Source organism: Lissotriton vulgaris, chromosome 1_1 (genome assembly GCF_964263255.1).
Source record: "Lissotriton vulgaris chromosome 1_1, aLisVul1.2, whole genome shotgun sequence".
In the NCBI taxonomy this organism is placed as follows: Eukaryota; Metazoa; Chordata; class Amphibia; order Caudata; family Salamandridae; genus Lissotriton; species Lissotriton vulgaris.
The window spans coordinates 1,678,513,873-1,678,533,151 of NC_141685.1; positions in this window are offsets into that span (position 1 = coordinate 1,678,513,873).

A 19,279-nucleotide genomic window follows, 5' to 3' on the forward strand; every position below is an offset into this window, starting at 1 on the left:
CCCCTTTGCAGTCTGTCAATAGTTCTTTCATAAGACGCTGGAAGACGGAGGCTGCGCTAGCCAAACCAAAGGGCATGCGTAAATACTGAAACATGCCCTCAGGAGTGACAAAAGCAGTCAATTTCCTTGAGTCTTCATCCAATTCTACCTGGTGATAGGCACTAGCCAAATCAATTGAAGAAAATACAGTAGCGCCTGACAAAGCGGAAATTAGCTCGTGAATATTTGGCAAAGGATGTTTATCAATCCAAATTTCCTTGTTGAGGCTGCGTAAATCCGCACATAAGCGAAGTTCGCCAGAACTCTTAAGAGAAATCACAATAGGCGAAACCCAAGGGGAAGATTCAATTGGTTCTATAATGTTCCTTTTTACCAAATCGTCTAGAATTTCTTTCAATTTAGATCTGTAAGCTAAAGGGACATTTCTTACCTTATGCCTGACGGGAACAGCATTATCATTGAGGACAATTTTGTGCTTAAAATCAATGTATTTCCCAAGTTTGTCGTTAAAAATCTCAGGAAATTTCTCAAGTACACTCTTGGTGAAATCAGGATTAATAGAAGTATTCAAAGTTAAATTGACTAACGAGTCAGTAATGTGTTTCTCATAACGGGGCTCTTCAACATAAACAGGTGGAACAGAATTTGGGTCTAACTTGATCCCCAAGATACGTTGATGGGGCCAACTAAGTATAGAAACACCCTTAGTAGCAACATAAACCTTAGCCGTGACATCCCAGTTTTTGAAAAACAATTTAGCCCAAAAGAAACCCTCCAATGCAATCCTACGTCCTGTGTACCCACCAGGATATATATCTGGACTTAAGAGTTCCCTATTGTGCCAAAATTGTTCAAAAATATTCTTCCCAATGATCGTGTACCAAGCACATGAATCGACAAAAATGTCAATAGGTTTGTCGTCCATGAGAATGGTACAGGAAGGAAAATTATTTTGAATACATTCATCAACAGAAAGTATGCAATTTAGACTATTCAAAACTTCTTCTTCTTCAGGAGAAATATAGTTAATCCTTTGACCAGATCTGCACACATTACCAAAGTGTCCTTTCTTTTTACATTTGATGCAGATTTTATCCCATGCGGGACAACCCTTGTAGTTACCAACATGGTTAGTACTACCACATCTATAGCAAACAATTGTACCTTTCTTGGTATAACTCTTATTATCACTCACATTCTTAACATATTCTTTCTTAAATGCAGGCCTAGGATTGGAAACATTCGAGGAGGATTTAACAATGGCAACTTCAACATCTGGAACATTAGTTTTTAAATTTTTTCCTCTTATCTCAGATACAAAAATTTCAGAATGCTCTATACCCTTAGCTATGTTTACAACCGCAGCAAGGGTAGTTTCAGTACCTAACCAAAGCCTTTCTTGGATTTTTTTACTTTTGGTTTTCATCATGATTTGGTCTCTAAGAACTTGCTCATATGATATGGTTTCAAAAGAGCAAGTGCAGGCAAGAGAACGTAAAGCTGCCACGTAATCCTCAATTGTCTCATCCTGTTTTTGTTCGCGAGAGTAAAATTTAAACCTTTCCATAACAGTATTTATCCGTCTACCAAAACGGATTTTCATTTGCTTTGAAGCTTTATTAAACACATCCATATCACCAGCATCTTCTAAAGGTGGTAGATTATCAAATTCTTTTATTCCTGCTCCACCAAGGCAATGTCTTAGAAGAGCAAGTTTTCTTTTTGCGGAACAATCCTCTTTTTCTAAAACATCCACATAGGCAATAAACATGGGAAACCAAAGATCCCATTCAATAGGAGGATCACCCGCAACCTGAAGGAAATGAGGTGGAGCAGCAATGTTAGACATTTATATGTATGGATCAGAGCGAAAATATGAACAATAAAATGCAATAAAAGTAGAAAAATTAATGTAGATGGTGTGCAAATCACCGTAGTAAAATAATGTAGGTGGTGTGCAAATCACCGTAGTAAGAGATTTGCTAAAGCGGATGGTGTGCAAATCACCGTAGTAAGAGATTTGCTGAAATGGAATTCTCAACTTCTACTATCGATGTCTGAAATGAGCGTTAATCACTTTAAAATTTTCCAATGTTCGTTTTTCCTCTTATAAATACTTGTTGTTGACAACCTTGACAGTCAGGGTTAATTTAATATGTTGTTGTAGAAAGATTTGACATTCAGCGTTAATTTGTTGACGAAGGAACTGTAAAACGCTAAAGTCTCAACTGACACGAAGTTAATGCTTCAAACTTACACAAGATGGCCGCCGAGAGCGTCGGAAATGCGCGATGACGTGCGCAATGACGCATTGAGGTCCGCATAAACAATGGCGGTAGAGGAGGATGCAGGACGCTCGAGAGGAACCTCGTGAGTTCGAAAGTAAGCGAACTGCAACACACTCGAGAGGCGGAGTGCTCGAGGTAAGACTTTTAAATGTAAACAATGTACTGTAAAACGCTCGAGCAGCGCTGCCAAGGGAAAGCTCGAGAAAAGTCTTTTAATTGAAAAGACACAGTCCTCGTAAAGTGAGCAGGACCTTTACTGTCAAAATTTCCATGACACCGCTCGATATTGCGGTCGAAAAGTAAAGGGATAGAGAATCAAATATAAGTAAAATGACTCACGTTTGATCTGGCTCACGTTTAAGGGACAGATGATAGATGATGATGGTCCAGGATCTGTCAGAATGATGTAGAATCCTCTCAGAAGAGAAACAGAAAAACAATGTTCTTCTTGGAAGGCAAAATCCAATTTAGTCAAAAATAGGGAGAAAAGTAAGCGAGTGAACGCTGCCTTCGAGGAAATCACTGCTCCCGTCGTCGCCAATAATTGTGTAGTAATGAGGACTACACAATGAGTAGGTTCAAGCAGGATTTATTCATAAGAAGGACAGCTTAAACAACCACAGCTCCAAAGAGGTGTCTTCATCATCCAAGCCCAGTAACAGATAACAGTCAAGGGAAAACATTCTAAAGTCCTAACACTCTACTGAGTGACATGGAGAGATTCCAAATAACATGAGATAATGGAATACCACATGAGGGACTCCCCGGCGCAAATTATTGTAATTCAAGAGTCACACCTTCTTAAATCAGAGGCAGTAGAGATACTTAAAAAACAGAAATGGGTGGATAAATTCAGCTCTACCGACCACAATGCTAACATTAGGGGAGTTATATTTATTTTTAAAAGAGCCGCGAAAGCCCAAATCTTGGAGTGTATAGAGGATCATACAGGGAGATGGCTGATATTGAGAGTTCAGTTGGTGGGTCAACGGTACACCCTGGTGGGCTATTATGGACCAAATTCAGATGATCCGTCGCATTTGGATGCCGTCAGAAACCATTTGCTACTTTTTCAGGACCCGGTGATTTGGATGGGCGATTTTAATATTGTGTTGAACCCTAAATTAGATAAATCAGCAAATTCACGGGCCTGTAGTTCACCAAAGTCTAGGCGAACTCTATTAGCTATTATGGTCCAGCTAGGCCTGGCGGACCCTTGGCGGGAAAGAGTAGGCAGTAAATTGGGGATCTCATATCGGAATAGTCGTTTTAAGCACTCATCCAGAATTGATTATGCTCTGTTTACTTATAATTTGAAAGACGCTTTAATAGCGATTGATTATCTTCCATCTCACCTGTCAGATCACTCAGCCCTTGTCTTTTCAATTAGATCAGACAGTAGGAGGCAACATCCTTCTTGGTCTTTTGACCGAACACTCCTACTTGAAGAAGATGAAGTGAAATTCCTGGCCACAGAGACAAATGCCTTCTTTGAAATTAATATGGAGTCCTCCACTCCAGTGGTGGTTTGGGAGGCCTTTAAGGCCTTTTTGAGAGGCTGCATCACTAATAGGTCCTCATATCGGAGTAAAAAATACAAAGATATAGTAAATAGTTTGGAACAAGAAATGAAGGGCATAGAATCCAATTTTGGTCAGTCTCTAGGATCTCCTGAAGAGCAGTTAAAATTGGCTGAGCTAAAGCACCAACTAGAAAATACACTACAAGAGAGGGTTAACAAAAGATGGAAGGCAAGTAAGATCTCTCATTTTGAGTTTGGTGAGGCCGCGGGTAGAGTACTGGCGTGGAAAACTAAATCGGACCAAGCTCAGAAATATATTAGAGAAATCAAGGTGGAAGGGGAGGCGGTACCTAGGACAGCTAGTCACGAGATAGGTAAAGCCTTTTATGAATTCTTTGAGACTATCTATAGGGAAGAACTGCCTGATGATCAGATGGCACGAAGCACGTGGCTGAATGGAATAGTGCTCCCAACCTTATCAACAACACAGAGCAACAGTTTAGAGATTGCAATAACAGAGGTAGAGGTAAAGGAAGCTATAAGACAGGTAAAAAAAGGGAAAGCTTCTGGTCCAGATGGTCTCCCTGGGGAGATCTATAAAGTATTGGGGGAGAACATCGTCCAAGTAATGACAACTCTTTTTAACGTTATCCTCAGGGAAGGAGAGCCACCTCCAAAATCTTGGGGTGAGGCCACTATTGTTCTTATACCCAAACCGGGGAAGGACGTATCAGAATGTGGGTCCTATAGACCAATTTCTTTACTGAATAGTGATTATAAGATCTTTGCCGCAATACTATCAGCAAGAATGGGTAAGGTAATGGGCACCATTATTCATCACGATCAGAAAGGCTTTATTAAAGGGCGACATCTTTCAGATCTTACACATGATTTGGTAGGGGCTATAGATATAGCCTCCGCTTTTTCCCTACCACTGGCCACCTTAACCCTTGACGCAGCTAAGGCCTTCGATAGGGTCAATTGGCCCTACCTAAACGAAGTGCTAAAAAGGTTTAACTTTGGGGAGGGCTTTCGCAGAACTATTGCCTTACTCTATCGATCCCCTTCGGCTAGGCTGCTGATTAACGAAATATTGACAGACCCCTTTAAGATCACCAGAGGTACGAGGCAAGGTTGTCCGCTTTCTCCCCTCCTTTTCAATTTGTACATTGAGCCGTTTGCCCAGGCTTTGCGAGCAGACGAAAATATACCATCATTCAAGTTTAAGGATTGGGAGAGGCGGACGGCACTATATGCCGACGATATCTTAATCTTTACCTCGGACCCGGTGTTGTCCTTCCCGGCCGTGATTCAGAAGGCGGAAGAGTTCGGTAAGATTTCGGGCTACAATATTAACTCAAGTAAGACCGAGGTTATGGTCTGGAATATCCAGGACCCACGGTTAGGCATTGATATCACCACCTCTATGCGTTATCTCGGGATCCGTATCACCCAAGACATTGGGACCATTGCCCAAACTAACCTAGATCGAGTTTTCAGGGAATGTAAGAGCCTATTGAAATCTTGGACACACTTGCCACTTTCCATAATGGGGAGGGTCAACTTAATAAAAATGTCTATCCTTCCTAAGTTTATATTTATATTTGGTGCCATTCCATTGGGGTTTGATGTGAAGATGTTGGACAGATGTCAGCGAGAGCTTAACTCCTTTATTTGGAATTACAAGGCAACTAGAATTGCGTGGAAGAAGTTGAGGAGGAGAAGGGAGAAGGGGGGCCTAGCCCTACCGGATTTAGTATACTACGCTTGGGCCTTTCAGTTGTCCTACTCCAGGATGTTACTAAAAACACCATCGAGTCTTCTGGAGGTGGCAATGTATAAAGCCATGTTAACCGGAGCAAATTTACCAGTTGACGGATTTTTATTTAAATTTGGGAGTCAGAAATACTTCAAGAAAATAAGACTGAAAATTATACAGTCTTGGGCTAGGGGTTGGCTAGCCATTAGAAGTAGATTGGGGCTGTCCTACTATTCCAACTTCGCTCCCATATGGGACTCCCCGGGTTTACCGGAGTGTCTCAGGGACAGCTTATCTTCATCACTAGAGGAAGCAGGAATTACTAGATGGGGAGAGTTATTGGTGAATGGATCGATACTTCCCTGGGATGTATTGCATGAACGCATAGGCCCAGCTTTCTCTAGATTTAAATTCATTCAGCTGGAAAGCTGGGGGAGAGCCCAGCGGCGCAAAGATGCATTATTCGGGAAATCAAGCTCCCTGGAGCAGCTGCTACTAGAAAGACCTAGGGGTGGTAAGGAGGTGGCCTTCTGGTATTGGCAGCTTCTGGAGGAAACCGATGGGGATTTCACCCTTCCAGATGAATTGTGGAGCGAGACAATGGGCTTACAATGTGAGGAGATATGGTTAAGATCTTTTGCGCTCCTCCATAAAGTGGTGAAACCATCATGGCTGAGGCGTAACCATTTGTTCACAGCACACCGGGCTTATATGACACCGCAGAGACTTTCCAAATTTCTCCCAGACAAGAAGTGTAACAAATGTAATTTACCAGGAGCTTCAGATATTCACATGTTCTTGGAATGTCCCAACATCGGTCAGTTCTGGGAGGAAGTGCTATCTACCTTAAATTGCATTATGAACACTTCATTAGTAATTTCATTGCCACTAATCATCTTTGGAATCGAGGACAGTATTTCTGGCGAAGCAAGATCTTTTCTGTTTTATGCTATTCTGTTGGCTAGGAGACAGATCTGCATAAAGTGGGTGGAAAAATCTGCTCCAATATATTCGGATTGGCTCACGTCACTATACGAAACATCAAAGGTGGACATGGCTAGGGCTTGCAATAACCGTAATCTGGCTTTTTGGGATCTGTTGACACAGTGGAGATAGTGTTCCGGGGTTTTTTTTTTTTTTTTTTTTTTTTTTTTTCCCCGGGTCCTATGATTATGCCAACACTACTCCTTGGACCGGGTCTGGCCCCGATACGGTGTTTTGGTCCTGCAGGTTGAGACATACCTAGATGGAGTCAGATTAAGAACTTACATTTCCCTTCTCCTTGGGACTTCTCTGCCACCAGTAAAATATCTCGGAGTCCAGTTCCAGAGACGGGTTTCATCTTCTTGGTTCCCTCTCTTGGTTGGGGACACGCAAGGTGGTTGGCACTTCCTAAGCAGTGGGTAAGGCAAATGAGGACAAAAAAAAAAAAGAAAAAAAAAAATTGCATAGCCATTTTAATATTTTTGTGGAAAAAAGTGTATGCACCGGGCATAGTGCTGAGTATTTAGTTGTGCAGCAGCTGTAACATAGATTACTCTAGAATCATGACTTATACTTCATTTTTTGGAAAAATATATCATTTTTTTATTTTCATTTAATTTTTTGTCATGGTTGATATCAAAATATAAAAAACACGTACAGACATAAAGTCAATGAGGTTTTAGTATAGACCAGAAACGTATAAGGAGCAGGTGAGGCCCCACTGCCATGTGCCAATACCAAGATGTGCAACTGCTTAGAATATATGTGATCTGCAATTATATTCTGTCACCTAAAAATAAATGAACTGAAGTACATTTTAAATTCGAAAGGAAAATCCCAGAAAGATAATTGACTTTATCACACAGAATCTGAGTACACCACTTTTCCCCATGCTAGATAACTTTTTTAGGCGTTCTTACGTTGTTAGCTTCTTCCTCAGCACAACTCTCCCCAGTCCTTCCATCATGCGAAAGGACGCTCACTTACTTTGGTAACCCTTCGGGCCACATTACACTTTGGCGGGCCAGTCGTCAAGCTGCTGGGGTGGAAAAGGACCCATCCCCGCTGCCCCAGTTGCAGGATGCCGACCAAAGTGAAAGATCCTCGCTGACCAGGCAAGGACTAGTCAATGAAAACGTTTTTGCTAATATAGGTGGAATACTTTCAGCATCATTGTCTAATCTGCCAGGCCCTCAAAGTCATGGATCCATGTCCGGAAAGCCTTTGCTCTTGTATTTGTTTTCCATAGGAAAATCCCCAAAGTGCGAGTTTGTTTTTTAAAAACATAACATCAATGTCATTGTTCTGTTTTTCCTGCGCTGGACTGTGCCGTGCATAGGAACAGTCAGCTCCAGAAACCATGCCTTGCATCTGTGGTCTTCTAGGCTCCTGGACCTGGACAGCTAGTTCCAGGGATGGTTTTTCCGATGTTGGAGCTGGCTCGGATTCCACCATCGAAAATTCAGCATGCCCTCCATCTCTGAATGCGACAAGGGAACCACCAATGGGGTGGAATGGACTTTGGGAGATAACGTAGTACTGCCCATGTCTTCTACATGACTGAGTTTGCACAAACTATTCTTCCTTATTTTCCCATTCATACTGTTTATTAAAATGGCTAGAGCAACCCAAAATCTCAAGTCCTCGTGGATAATTCTATAGCAAATTCTGACTAATGCACAAAAAACAAGGATACTAGTGAACACCCCTCACAGACAGGCTGCGAGATAAATAATTTGGAAAAAACAAGGGGCCCCCTGTGAAAAGGTATATACCCTGACAAGGAATTTTTATCCACACAAAGTAGAGCAAGTTCTACAATTAACCATTGCAGTCAAAATATTTACTTACCATGGAGTATCTAAATCCAAGCAAAAAAATGACTGCGTAATAGAAATGAGTTACATGAGACATCGGATGCAGCAATCAAGCTTTCTAACACAGCAGAATCAGGATTTAGAACTAGGGGGTTATACGTCAGTAGCTGGCTCCTCGTAGACAACTGGCTACATGGGACATAAATTCGTGTCAAGTAGCCGTTGATAATACAATAATATCCTCAGAAATCAGCTCTTGAAGATTAGACATCTTTGCCTTTGTTTAGTGCTGAAAGAATCACTATACTCTGTGGATACAAACTGTTCTGAATAAATCGTTGGGTTGGTCCATCTGGATCACAGACCCATAAAGGGGGAAGAAAAAGGAAAGGATTTATCGTTCTGTTCTGTTTACCACTGGTGAGAACACCCTGAGGAAGGCTAAAACCCGAAACGCGTTGGTGGCAATAATTATTTGTAACCAGTGTTTGTTTTTTTATGGATGTAGCCTACATGTGTGCTATTCACAAAATGATAGTGATATTTAAAATGACTCATGTAGATTATGAACATCTGTAATTACCCACTTGTTTGAACTTTTAGCCATTGGTGCCTTGTGGGCAGACCAGACCTCATCAATCAATCAATCAATCAATCATCGTATTTATATAGCGCACTACTTACCCAGAGGGTCTCAAGGCGCTGGGGGGGGGGGGGGGGGGGGGAATCTGCTACTGCTCGAACAACCAGGTATTGAGTTGCTTCCTGAAGGCGAGGTGGTCCTGGGTCAGGCGGAGGTGGGTGGGGAGGGAGTTCCATGTCTTGGCGGCGAGGTAGGAGAAGGACCGTCCCCCTGTGGTGGCTCTACGGATGCGGGGGACGGCGGCGAGGGCGTGGCTGGTCAAACGAAGCTGGCGTTTGGGAGCGTAGAAGTTGAGGCGGCTGTTGAGGTATCCTGGGCCTTGGCTGTGTAGGGCTTTGTGTGCGTGGGTGAGGAGACGGAAGGTGATTCTCTTGTTGACCGGGAGCCAATGCAGATCTCTCAGGTGTCCGGAGATGTGGCTGCGACGGGGGATGTCCAGGATGAGTCGTGCTGAGGCGTTCTGGATGCGTTGGAGTCTTTTTTGAAGTTTGGCTGTGGTTCCGGCTTAGAGGGTGTTGCCGTAGTCCAGACGGCTGGTGACGAGGGCCTGGGTGACCATCTTCCTGGTCTCGGTGGGGATCCACCGGAAGATCTTACGTAGCATGCGCAGGATATTGAAGCACGACGAGGAGACGGCGTTGACTTGTCTGGTCATGGAGAGGGAGGAGTCCAGGATGAAGCCCAGGTTGCGTGCGTGGTCTGTTGGTTTGGGTGCGCTGCCTAGGGCGGGGGGCCACCAGGAGTGGTCACAAGCGTCGGGTGAGGATCCCAGGATGAGGACTTCCGTCTTGTCCGAGTTCAGTTTCAGGTGGATGTTTCTAATCCAGTCGGTGACGTCTTTCATCCCTTCGTGTAGGTTGGGTCTGGCGGTGGTGGGGTCGTTGGTGAGGGAGAGGATGAGCTGGGTGTCGTCGGCGTAGGAGATGATGTTGAGTTTGTGCTGGCGTGCGATGGCAGCGAGGGGGCTCATGTAGACGTTGAAGAGGGTTGGGCTGAGTGAAGATCCTTGTGGTAGGCCGCAGATGACTTAGGTGGCCTCGGATCTGAACGGAGGGAGGCGGACTCTCTGGGTTCTTCCGGTGAGGAACGAGATGATCCACTCCAGCGCTTTCTCTCGGATTCCGACGTTGCTGAGGCGCTTCACTAGGGTGCGGTGGCAGACGGTGTTGAATGCTGCAGAGAGGTCCAGGAGGATGAGGGCCGCTGTTTACCCGTTGTCGATCAGGGTTCTGATGTCGTCGGTGGCGGCGATGAGGGCGGTCTCGGTGCTGTGGTTGTCCCGAAACCCAGACTGCGAGGGGTCGAGGGATCCGTTCGTCTCGAGGAAGGCGGCAAGCTGTTTCTTGACGGTCTTTTCGATGACTTTGGCCGGAAAAAGAAGGAGAGAGATGGGACGGTAGTTCTTGAGGTCGGTGGGGTCCGCCGTTGGTTTCTTCAGGAGGGCGGTCAGCTCGGCGTGCTTCCAGCTCTCCAGGAAGGTGGCGGTGTGGAAGGAGGAGTTGATGGTGTCTCTGAGATGGGGTGCGATGGTGGCGTCGGCTTTGTTGAAGACGCGGTGTGGGCACGGGTCGGTTGGTGATACGGAGTGGATGGAGTTCATCGTGCGGGTGGTGTCTTCGGTGCTGATCAGGGTCCAGTTGCAGAGGGTGGTGGTGGCGGGCGCTGGTTCGGTGGTAGGGTGCGTGGTCTGTGCGTCGAAGCTGTTGTGTATGTCGGCGATCTTGCGGTGGAAGAACGAGGCGAGTGAGTTGCAGAGGTCTTGCGAGGGAGTGATGTCATTGTTTCCAGCGCTGGGGTTGGAGAACTCTTTGACGATGCTGAAGAGTTCCTTGCTGTCGTGGGTGTTGTTGTCCAGTCGTTCTTTGAGTGCCGTCTTCTTGGTGGCGCGGATCAGCTGATGGTGTTTGCGGATGGCGTGCTTGAAGGCGGTCCTGTTGTCTGTGGTGTGGTCGAGCCGCCAGGCTTTCTCGAGGGTGCGGCAGTTCTTCTTGGATTCCTTGAGTTCGTCGGTGAACCAGAGGGTTTTCCTGCTGCCGGGTCTGCTGGGAGGGTTCTTTAGTGGTGCGAGGTCATCGGCGCAGGCGGTTAGCCACTTGGTGAGGTTGCTGGCTGCTTCGTTGGGGTCAGTTGTGCTGGTCGGAGTGTTCTGGCTGAGGGAGGCGGTGAGCTGTTCGGAGGTGATCTTGCTCCAGCTTCGGTGGGGGACCTGTTGCGGGTGGTGGTGGGTCGTAGTTCTTCTGAAGCTGAAGTGGACGCAGCTGTGGTCGGTCCAGTGGAGTCCGGTGGCGTGGCTGAAGGAGATGTGCTTGCTGGATGAGAAGACGGGGTCAAGCGTGTGGTCGGCGTAGTGGGTGGGGGTGTTCACCAGTTGCTTGAGTCCGAGGTTGGCAAGGTTGTCCAGCAGGGTGGTGGTGTTTCTGTCGTTGTTGTTCTCCAGGTGAAAGTTGAGGTCCCCTAGGAGAATGTCCTCGGCGGAGGGAAGGGCGTGCGGGCTGATGAAGTCTGCGATGTCTTCGCTGAATTTTGTGCGTGGTCCCTGTGGTCTGTAGATGAGGGTGCCTCTGAGGGTGGTCTTGGGGTCAGTGTGTATCTGGAAGTGCAGGTGTTCCGCGGCAGTGAAGGTTTCGTCGGAGTTAGTCGAGATGCGGATGGTGTTCTTGTGTACGATGGCGATGCCTCCTCCCGTCTGGTTGACACGGTCCCTCCGGGTGATCTTGTAGCCGTCCGGGATGGCTATGGCGATGAGGAGGCGTTCATCCAGGTTTCGGTGAGGAAGGCGACGTCGCGTCGAGAAGGTCCCAGAGTTCCACGGCGTGCCTGTGGACGGAGCGGGTGTTGAGCAGGATGCATTTCAGGTGGTTGCTGTTGGTGTTGGACTCAGTGGGGGTGGTGCAGGTCTGGTAGCAGGTAAATCGGCAGGCTCTGCAGGTGAAGGGTCCGTGGGTGCGTCTCGGGGTGGCTCGGTAGCAGGTAGGGTTCTGGCCCGCGTTGAGTGCGTTGAGAGTGGCGGTGTCGTAGGTCCGTCGTGTAGTCTTGCATCGGTGGTGGGGGCCAGGGGTCCTGGCGCTGGGCGCAGTTCAGGCGCGGACGGGCGCAGACGGGCTTGCCTTTGGCGCGCCTTCGGCGCAAATCAGCGCGCCCACTGTGCGTCAACGCTGCGTGTGCGTGAGGGCAGCATAAGTAGGGAGCCGGGTGGGCAGAGCAGCTGGTTGGCGGGAGCGGGGCAGCCAATGGGCTGGCGGGGGGTGGGCCGCAGGGAGGCAGCGGCGGGAAGAAGCTGGTGTGGGCGGGCGGCTCAGCGGCGGCTGGGTCGCCCGACCACAAAGAAACCGGAAGCGGCAGCAGCAGGCAAACACAGGAAGCGGCTGGCAAGGCAGGAGCAGCACAGGAGCGTGGGGGCGACCAGGCCTGAGCACAGGCACTGCAGTCGCTCCCGATGAGGTGGCACGGTCCCCTCAAGTAGGGAGCAGGGTGGGCGGAGCAGCTGGTTGGCGGGAGCGGGCGGCGAATGGGCTGGCGGGGGGCGGGGCCGCAGGGAGGCGGCGGCGGGAAGAAGCTGGTGCGGGCGGGCGGGCGGCTCAGAGGCGGCTGGGTCGCCCGACCACAAAGAAACCGGAAGCAGCAGCAGCAGGCAAACACAGGAAGCGTCTGGCAAGGCAGGTGCAGCACAGGAGCGTGGGGGCGAATAGGCCTGAGCACAGGCACTGCAGTTGCTCCCGATGAGGTGGCACGGTCGCCTTAAGTAGGGAGCCGGGTGGGCGGAGCAGCTGGTTGGCGGGAGCGGACGGCGAATGAGCTGGCGGGGGGCGGGGCAGCAGGGAGGCAGCGGTGGGAAGAAGCTGGTGCGGGCGGGCGGCTCAGCGGCAGCTGGGTCGCCCGACCACGAAGAAACCGGAAGCGGCAGCAGCAGGCAAACACAGGAAGCGGCTGCAAGGCAGGAGCAGCACAGGTGCGTGTGGGCGACCAGGCCTGAGCACAGGCACTGCATTCTCGCATGCATCCTTACTGTACCTCCTCCCTCCTTCCTCGCTCTTAGTTCTGAACCTCGTTCTCTGCCGAGTGCGAAGCACTGCCAACCTCACTTTCTCCTGCTGTACTGCGCTACTCTCGCTCTGCACCTCTAGTTCCTTCTTTCTAATTTCGTAGCCCCTCCTCCTTGCCTGCCTGTCATAGCTGCTCGGCTGCTGCGTTCCTCTGCGCCTGACAGAAGACAGGAAGCAGTACTGTTCTGTCTCTACCACTTCCAGGGGGAATTTGTTGTCCTTAGCTGCCCGTGTTTACATACAGGGGGATCTAGCCCAGTGTGAGTGCTGCCGGTCTCGGAGATGCAGGGACTCTCCAGCCCATGGGCTCTGCTGCTGCCCCACAGACCAGGCCGCCTTCTGCTTCTCTGCTACCATCTCTGCCTGGGCTCTGGAAGCACCGCTATGCCACCCGCATCACAGCGTAAGGACAGGGGTGGGCAGGGCACCGGATAAACAAAGGACTGGGCACAGCTGTGGTTCATTGAAGTAGTGAATGTGGGTTATTCAGGCACTTGTCGTCTAATTCCCGCATACCGTCAGTGTTTGAGCGGCATTCCTTGTGGTGCGTTTAGGACTTTAGAAAGTGGCATGTGGGCAGTAAACTGTTTCCGGGCTGTGTTACTCACTGTATAATTTATTTAACACTTCACTCTTCTGTCGAAGCCACAAAGCGTTCCTTTGCATGGTTGACAGCAAGCATGAAGTTAAGTTCCTGTGACTATAGTTGGGGGACAGCATTGATGAGCCAGCTGGCTGTTTGAGTTCTTTACAAAACCTCTGATCTAAACCGCATATTTCATTGACGTCCAATGGGGACAGGCGACTTCTGCTACTTTTAGGAGGTAATTGGTCACTACTCACTAACAATTCTGTGAGTCTGTGCTCTGAAAGCCAAGAGGTCCAAATGGCATACTTCATTGAAGAAGAGATTAAACACATCGTATGGGGTAGTAAACACTATAAATGTAATTACAATTTAAAGAAATCTTCCATTACAACTGACGTTTCCATATTCTTAAACACCCTACAACTATTGGGCTTGTCCTGAGATGCCCCAGGCCACAGAGCCATGTATAACACTCTTTCACGTGACGTTCTGTGCCCCTTGATAGTTGTTAGGCTGATTATACTCCGAAGATGGAATGATTATTGAAACACAAAGATTACTGTGTAGCCTACTTCTCAGTGTTTCTAAATTGTCAGCAATGCATCTCCTTGTCCACGGTATACCAACCTATTATAACAAGCATTGGCATAGCCAATAGGTCTCGCCTTTGGGACCTTATAAGTTTTTAGTTATGCAGCACAATATCCTTGGTACAACAGCATCAACTGTTGCATGGCTAAACACGTATAAGGTCCCAAAGGCAAAACCTATTGTCTATGCCAATGCTTGTTTATACTATTTGGAATTTCACAGACTTGAGGTATTATTTAAAAAATCTTTACAAAGCAAGCGCTGCTGAAGGCCTCACTCATGCCTACCAATGACTTGTTAATATTATTGGTTGGCCTTTATTTTGCCTCCTAATGGTCAATCAGTATTGCATACAATGTTTAGAATCTTTGCTAAAAATGTGTTCAACATCAAAAGTAAAGCAATGTGGAAACTATAATGCTTTGAGATTTACAAGGAGAAAGAAGTTATTTGTTTTTGAGGCTGTCATGTATTTTTAAACATCTTTTATTAACATTTTTCCTTCTACCATTCACCTTCAGTGTTCCAGAGTTTAGCAGTGTTTTAAGAAAGGCATCAATTTCTCTTAGCTAAGGAATACAATTTGAGGGACTTTCCCCAACTATGACTGTATATTTTTAACAAACTTTAACAAACAAGACCTTTAGGCCATCATTTATTTAGACCTCTTACCTCTTATTTGTATAAGTTCGATGTTGTGATCTGTGTGTGATTGTGTCTTATAAGAGCATGCATCTGAAATAACAAAGTATTGAAACGGTTGTGGTATTTTGAAAATGATATGCATTTATGGTGGTAGGGCACCATTTGCATGTTTATGAATATGTGCACCAGTACATTCCATGTGTGTGGTATGTTTTCTATTATTGTGCTTCTTTGCTTCACCATGTAGAGTGTGGCTCCTTCCAAATCATTCCAATATTTTGTTTGCTATGGGCATCATGGATTTGCAGTTCATAACATAGTTCTCCTGGCTAAGATGAGCATTTGATAAATACATTTAGGGGCAGATGTAAGTACATCTTCCTTAGCGATTTCCAAATAGCGATTCCATCCAGATCACTATTTGGAAATCGCTAATGGAAATGTATGAAAGTACACCGTCCACAATCAGTGATTCTGTAAGAGTTGCATTAGCTATTTTGTGATTTCCTAAAAAGGAACTGCAAAATCTGCAAATCGGTATTAGGAAATCACAAATAGGAAAAGTCACTTTTTGGGAACAGAATGATGACATCACTATGAGGACGTGTTCAAATGCATGCCCCTCCTAGTGTTCTGTAACATGGAGGAATTGAGTGCTGTTGCAGAAGTACATCTGTGGACCCTTGTGGGAATCTTTGGTTGCAAAGAATTACAAATATGTCCAGGGAAGAGGCAGACAAATACCTTGCAGCTAAAAAGCTGAAGCTTAAGTTCTCAAAGAAGGACCTAGAGGTCCCCACTGATGAGTGTGGTGGCCATAATGAGGAGCTGTTTGTGAAGAGCTCATTCACCAACCAGAAGCACACAAACATTAAATCTGGAATGACATCTCTGAGAAAATCAATTTCCTTGGAGTGACGCAACATACCTTCTCAGAAATCCAGAAAAGATGGTGTGACTTGAGATCGGGTATGAAATAGAAGGTAGCAAATTGCTTGGCAGAGGCATGTGGGACAGGCAAGGACCTTCCCAGCAACCACCACTAACACCCGTGAAAACATGATTGAGGTGAAAATTCAGCCAGAGAGTGTTGCTGGATTGTCCAACATAGATACCTGCAATCCACAATCTACATCGGAAGGAAAGATTACATTAGAATTTCATTATTTCATGATATTATTAGAAATACAGACATTTTAATAATGTATGTCAGAAGAAACACTCAATTTTAATGGTTGTTTCAGCTTTCAAATCCATTATTGAAGTTGGAGTAACAATAATCATCAATTACTTTAATGTAGATAAACTCAAGTAAAATAGTCTGAACCCAAAACCTTCGTCACTAAATATAGCCAATAATCAGAGAAGTGAGATTAGAGTTACATAAATTCTTATAAATTAATGTAAAAAAACAATACACTAAAGTACAACTATATATTTTATCTCATGTATCACAACAGGTAGAGCGTGACAAGGAGCAAGATAGCACTGATGAAAGTCCTTGTGAAGCTGAGCAATCCACAGATATATCTGCCACACAGACAGAGCAAGTAACAGCCAGAAGAGGAGCTACTGTTTCACCACTCCCTGATTTCCCAGATACACGAGATGAATCAATCCCAGCCTGGGAAGCACTGCAACACCTTTAAGAGACAGAGAGATGTGTCACAAGTCTTTGCAGAGGCGTTGCCATGCCACAGCTTCTCATAAAATGCTGGTCTCCCTGCTGCTGAAAATGCTTCTGAGACATCTCAATTGTTAGCAGTGTTAAAGGCCTATGTGCTCTCTGTGTAGAGGCGACAGACCAAAAATATTTAAAATGTCAATTGTCATCTTACATGTATCAATCGCACAATGTCACAATTGCTCAATGGGCAAAAGAGTCTTAGAAAAACAATTGAGGATAGCCAGATCATGATGAATAACAACTTTGCCAGACTCAGTGATTTAATAGGTAGACATGTTATAACAATGCAACAGGACCACTCAGCACAAAGGCGAAGGTATCACCATCCCATGGTGAGGTTTGATACATTAAGCTGATCCATCAACCGTCTGGCATAGGCTACTAGCAATTTATCTAGGTGCCCTGTCAACATTCAAACTCAGATGGGTCTCTGCTGTAGTGATGTAGCTGGTGGCTTAGGGCTGGTAGCATCTTCCTTAAAAAACATTCCAACCAGTGTAATAACAGAAATTAGTATAACTTTTTAGTTTGCAGGCTAAAGTGGGTGTAACAAAGTTATATGGACTTACCAAGTAGAAACTGTCACCAAAATTACTTTGTAACAGCCTATTGTATATCCCACTGTAGCTGAACATATGTGAATTAGGAAGGCTGCCTGGAAATCGGGCTACAAGGTCTGTTATTATGCAGGATGCATCACACACAGCCTATATATTGAGGGAGTTAGTATTTTTGCGGCTTTGAACATTGAATTCATTAGCAGATGATGGACAGATAGTGATCTGTGCACCATCAACACTTCCTTTGACATTGATAAAAATGTTCTAGATTATAAAATTATATTTTTACATGGAGTAAGCCCTGTTGAGATACAGGAAAATAAACATACTTATTAATTTTGTACAACATAACATCCAGAAACCTATGAAAAAAATTGACATTGGGACACACCACCTGCTAATGCTATCACTCCCCAGCTACTACTATTACTCGCTGGTAACTTCCAAACTCTAAAAGGTGTGGGCAACACAGTACCTGTGCATGCAATGGAAGAGCATTGCTTTTATCTTGTCGGGGGTCGGTAGGTGTGGATTTAAATCATCAATCAATTCTTAAATGGCCTGACTACTGAGCCTGTGAATATCAAATAGCTCCTCTTCACCTTGATTGAACAGGATTACCCAACTGCCAACACACCTCCAACATGAGTTTGGCGGTCCTATGAACTGGCAAACTTGTAATTAAGCCCTTAGACCTCACAGTCCTTGTTTCTTTAAAGCAAGTTTCCTGGTCTGACTTTGTGAGTATGAAATCAACATTACCTTTTTGGCTTTCCTATAGTCTATATGAGTCATATTTTATGATGACCATCTTTCTAGATGTTTTTAAAAGTGCATTGACCAATATAGTTCAATGCCCCATTGTGGGCTATATTATTGCCATCTGATGTATTCTGCTGTGGTCATATCTCCTCATATTAAACAAAAGTAATGACCACATAAAAACACTTATAAATAAACAAATATCTACCCTTACTAAATCCTGCAAAACATAATTACACTGATAAACAGTAGCCAAAGATTCCATGGGGCAGGTATCAGGAAAGATCGCATGGACAAATTATGGGAGACAATGCAGCACATAATCTTGCCGTATTTAACAAAAGTGTGTTTCTGAACATCTGCTCCCTCTTGCAAACATAGCTGAATTTGCAAGGTTTCCCAATAAATCTAAGGATAACAGCTAAATTAGTAGATAGAAATTCATTTCTATAGAGCAGTCTTCGCCTGGCTCCTTGCCAATACATTTTGGCCACTGAAAATTGATTTTTTTATGGCTTGTCCATTCATGAAAAAGCTGTGCTTGGCTCCCTGTTGAATTGTTTATGGGAAAGGAAAAGGAAATGCATAATAAGTAAAAAGGATCCTGTTTTATGAAAAGTACCCTTGAAAAAGAGGCTCGCTTAGAATCGTTGTGACCCTTATTACACCAGTTTGTTGGCAGAATCTGTTATTTCTCCATATTTATCTTCTAAAATGAAAGCAGTGCATTGTATTACTGCATACTTCAGATGTAATCATATGAAGGTAATAGATTTTTGAAGGTTGGTACAAAGGGGACATTAAGGGTCTGATTTAGATCTCGGCAGATGGGTTACTCCATCACAATGGTGACGGATATCCTGTATGCTGAAATATAAATCCCATAGGATATAATGGGATTTATATTTTGGCGCACAGGATATTCGTCACCGAGATCTAAATCAGGCCCTATGGGGCATATCATCAAGGGGGTTTATCTCTGCTTTTTTGGCTTTAAAAGCCAAGAAAGAGGAGATAAAATTATCTCCCTATTACCTAGCTGCCGCTAACACCAGTTAGCGACGGCTAGTAGGAGATAGCGACCATCTTGGGCCCCGCTTGGCATGTCAGTGATATTTATCACTAATGACATGCAAAGTGGGCGTGCCAAGATGTTAGAGACTGAAACCAGTCGCTAACATCGCTATCTCCTATTGCCAACTTTTGGAGATATTGGCGCTAAGTGCGAATATCTCCAAATGCCCTGAGCAGTTCTTAGCCATGTTATCTAATGGGAGGTGGATAACATGGCTAAGAGCATTAGCTCGGTAATGCATGAATATCGCTGACTTTTCAGCGATATTCATGCATTGCGGCGATTTTTATCGCTTAGGAGATAAACCTTGATAA